Source organism: Dipodomys ordii, unplaced genomic scaffold (assembly GCF_000151885.1).
Source record: "Dipodomys ordii isolate 6190 unplaced genomic scaffold, Dord_2.0 Scaffold147, whole genome shotgun sequence".
NCBI lineage: Eukaryota > Metazoa > Chordata > Mammalia > Rodentia > Heteromyidae > Dipodomys > Dipodomys ordii.
Genome location: NW_012267363.1, coordinates 1,873,621 through 1,877,903, shown reverse-complemented (window position 1 = coordinate 1,877,903; position 4,283 = coordinate 1,873,621).

Genomic DNA, 4,283 nt, shown 5'->3' with positions numbered 1-4,283 from the left:
AAAAAAAAAAAAAGAGTCTCACGAACTTTTCTGCCTGGGCTGGTTTTGAACCGAGATCCTCAGATCTCAGCCTCCTGAATAGCTAGGTGCATAGACCTGAGTCACTGGCACCTGACTTACTTTTGTTTTTTAAGTTTACTTTTTGGACATGACACATTTCCAGAACAAATGAATGTTTTCCCATTCTTTTTTTTTTTTTTATTGTCCAATTATGGGGCTTGAACTCCTGAGCTTCTTTTTGCTCAAGGCTAGCACTCTACCACCTTAGCCAAAGCACCACTTCCAGCTTTTTCTGTTTATGTGGTACTGAGGAATCAAACCTAGGGCTTCATGCATATGAGGCAAGCATTCTACCAATAAGCCACATTCCCCGCCTCCCATTCTTTTTGATGAGTATATACATTTCTGTTGTGTGAATATATCATCATTGATTAGTTAAATCCTCTGTTAAATCCTTGGTGTAGATGATCTATGAACTTCCTTACGTAAATTTCTTTTGTGTATATTTGGGGGAAGATTTTGTGTAAGATAAATTCCTAGAAAAAACAAAAACCTCTAGCCTGGTATGGTCAGTGTCTGGCAAAGGCCTGTATATGATTTATAGATGATAACTCTGTCCACACAGGGAGGGGAAAAGTGTTTAGTTATCATTATCTCCATTTTCAGAGGAGAAAACAGAGGATTGGGGAGGTTTCATGACTTATCCAAGGTTAAGTGGCTGAGTCAGAATTTGAATCCAAGCTCCAGAGTCTACATTATGCCCTTCTGCCCATGATGGCCAATTTGTCCTGCTTTTTACCACCCTTCCTACCCCCCCCCACCAAGGTATTCCTTAATTTTAGCATTGAAAATCCCAGTTCCTTAGCTCCAAAAATCTAAGAGGGTTGATCTCCTTGGCCTCTGAAATACAGCTTTTTCAAGGTCAGCTATTTTGTAAATAAAGTCATAATTACCTCTTCATTGTGTGGCATCCAGTCTGATGATTGGGAGTAAGATAGGGGGTTCTGAAAGGGTGTGTTAGCATCTTGCTATTAAAGCAAACTCAATAATTGGTAGAGGAATCTGTGGACAGGACAGAACCAGGTGCCAAGGCAAACAGTTCCAAGTGAATAGTAAGTAATGTCATAGGGAGAGTAGGCGTGGCCAGGGCAGGCTGAGCTGTGGGGAAAGCTGCAGTAATGAAGGTGAAAGTTATCTGTCACAGGCACCTGCCAGGTTCTGTCTCATCACTTTCTTGGGGGTTGGATCATTTCATTCTCAGGCAAGCATGTGAGCCAGCATTGTTATCCTATTTTGCAGGTAACAAAAATGAGGCTCAGAGAAGTCCAGTTTGGAGAATCCTTGGTGCAGCCTTGTCTCAGGCTAGAGGCATGGCTCAGTGGTAGAGCACCTGTCTAAGAAGCACAAAGCCCTGATTTCAAACCCCAATATTAACCAGGCAATGGTGGTTCATTTTTGTAATCCTAGCTACTCAAGAAGTAGAAATCTGACAAAAGGTGATTCAATGCCAGCCCAGGCAGGAGAGTCCAGAGATTATTTCCAATGAATCACCAAAAAGCCAGAGGCAGCGCTGTGGCTCAAGTAGTAGAGCACCAGCCTTGAGTGAAAAAGCTAAGGGACAACACCTAAGTCCTGTGTTCAAGGCCCAGTACTGGCATACAGAACAAAAACAAACAAGCTGGGTACTGCTGGCTCATGCCTGTAATCATAGTTAGTTAGGAGGCTGAGATCTGAGGATTGTGGTTCAAAGCCAGCCTGAGAAGGAAAGTCTATGAGACTCTTATCTCCAATTAACTACCAGAAAACTAGAAGTGGCACTGTGGCTCAAGTGGTAGAACACTATCCTTGAGCTGAAGAGCTGAGGGACAGCGCCCAGGCCCAGAGTTCAAGCTCCATAACCGATAAAACAAAACAAAACCCAACCAAACAAAACCAAAACCAAAACCATAAAACAATATTGCCCAAAAAGGCTGTGAAGGCAATATGTCTGGACACCTGCCATCTCATTGATCACCAGAGTTGGTTTGATGGATCTGGCTGGATTAGTTCTTCCTCCCTTGTTGCTCCATGAACGTCTCTCCCGAGGTTGTGATCTTGGTGGAAGAGGACAACCTTTCCCAATACAGGAGGACCATTCTAGAGCCAAAGGCACAGAGCATCCTTATTTCCTGACTAGAACCTTGTAACAAGGTCTCAGGGGATTCCTGGAGAAAGGATGTCTGTAGACTCAGGCCTGTTCTTGGTTCAACCCAATTGCTTCAGAATGAAGCCAGACTTCATACTTGAAAAATTTCCACGATCCAGGAGGCCCCTTTTCCACCCTGATGTGGCTATTCACATTTGAACTGGGAATCAGGACAAGGGCCAAGTGGCAGTGTGGCCCATTTACTCACTAAAAACGTTACATTCCTGCAGTCAAGAGCTTCCTTGATTGTGCACATGTCCTGAACTACCTGCTCTCTGTGAGGGGGCAGAGTTAGGCATCTCCTGCTGGGCTTAGCAGGTCACTGGGATAATTGATAATAAATAATAAATAAAAACAAGGCAGTGATGGTCCTCCAGGAGCGGCCCCATGGCTTCAGAGAAGCTCAAGTCTCTCTGAAAAAGCCAGTTTCATTGTATACAGCTTGGTATATTATTCATTTGTCACCGTCAAGGGCTTGTAATTAATTTTCATTTAGTCTTTTTATAAGAGGGTTACAATGGCTTTCTCTGTGGTGTTTTGCAAAAGTCTTTTCTTGTGCAGGGTGCAGTGGCTCCCATCTGTAAGCCCAAATACTTGAAGAGGTTCCAGGACAACCCTAGGCAAAAAGTCAATGAGATCCTACCTCAAAGAACAAGCTAGGGGGCTGGGAATATGGCTTAGTGGTAGAGTGCTTGCCTAGCATGCATGAAACCCTGGGTTTGATTCCTCAAAAAAAAAAAAAAAAAGCCAGAAGTGGCGCTGAGGCTTAAGTGGTAGTGCTAGCCTTGAGCACAAAGAAGCTCAGGGACAGTGTCCAGGCCCTGAGTTCAAGCCCCAGGACTGGCAAAAAAAAGGGGGGGGGCTGGAAGTGTGGCACAAGTTCAAAATTCCCATACAGCCTTTCCATGCCCCCATAGTACATTGTAATAGATAGGAAAGATGTAAATAGAACTATGTAAATATATGAAAGATTTCTCTTTTCTTCTAAGGATAGAATGGGTCTAATTTGCCATAATCCCAGTGGCCATCTTTGATTCTGTTTTCTGATAGATTGTGTTTGGAAAAGAAAAGAAAAAGAAAAAGCAGGGAGGCTTTTGTGGCTATTATAGAGCTTCTGTTTTTTGTTACACTATTTGTCTTATTTCATTTTGTGTGTGTGTGTGTGTGGAGAGACAGATAGTCCTAGGGCTTGAACTCAGGGCCTGGACTCTGTCTCTGAGCTTATTTTGCTCAAGACTAGTTCTGTACCACTTGAGTCACAGCTCCAACATTTCCTCCTCCTTCTCCTCCTCCTCCTCTTCCTCCTTCTTCTAGTTTATTGGAGATAAGAGTCTCATGGACTTTCCTGCCTGGGCTGGGTTTGAACCATAATCCAGATATCTTAGTCTCCTGAGTAGCTAGGATTACAGGCATGAGCCACCAGCACCTGCCCTTTTCTAACTTTTTAAACAATTCAGTGCTAAAGATCAAACTGAAGCCAGACGCCAGTGGCTCACACCTGTAATCCTAGCTACTCAGGAGGCTGAGATCTGAGGATCGAGGTTCAAAGCCAGCCCGGGCAGGAAAGACCGTCAGACTATTATCTCCATTAAACCACTAGAAAACTGGAAGTGGCGTTGTAGTTCAAGTGGTAGAGCGCTCACCTTGAGCTTAAGAACTGAGGGACAGTGCCTAGACCCAGAGTTCAAGCCCTATGACAGACAAAAAAAAGATCAAACTGAAGCCCTCATGAATGCATACTCTACCACAGAGCCACAGCCTGAGACTCCCTTTTTTTTTTTTAAGTATAAGGATGGACTTTATTTAAAAAAAAAATTCTTGAGGACTACAAATTACAAAGTAAAAGCAGAATACTACATAGAAATCTAGTAAATACATTTTGCCTGTGCATGAAAACTTTATCAAAGTTATTCACTTAACAAACTCACCCCAGTCACAATGTTATCAGTTATAGTGTTCTTAAGATTACCTTATCTTTATTTCAAATTATATTACACGTTATTCCCTCAAGATGAACTTTTTAAACACCCAACTAATGAATGGTACCTTCAAAGTGGCGATTTCCACTAAGTCTCCGGGTGGCTGAGACTCCCGTTTT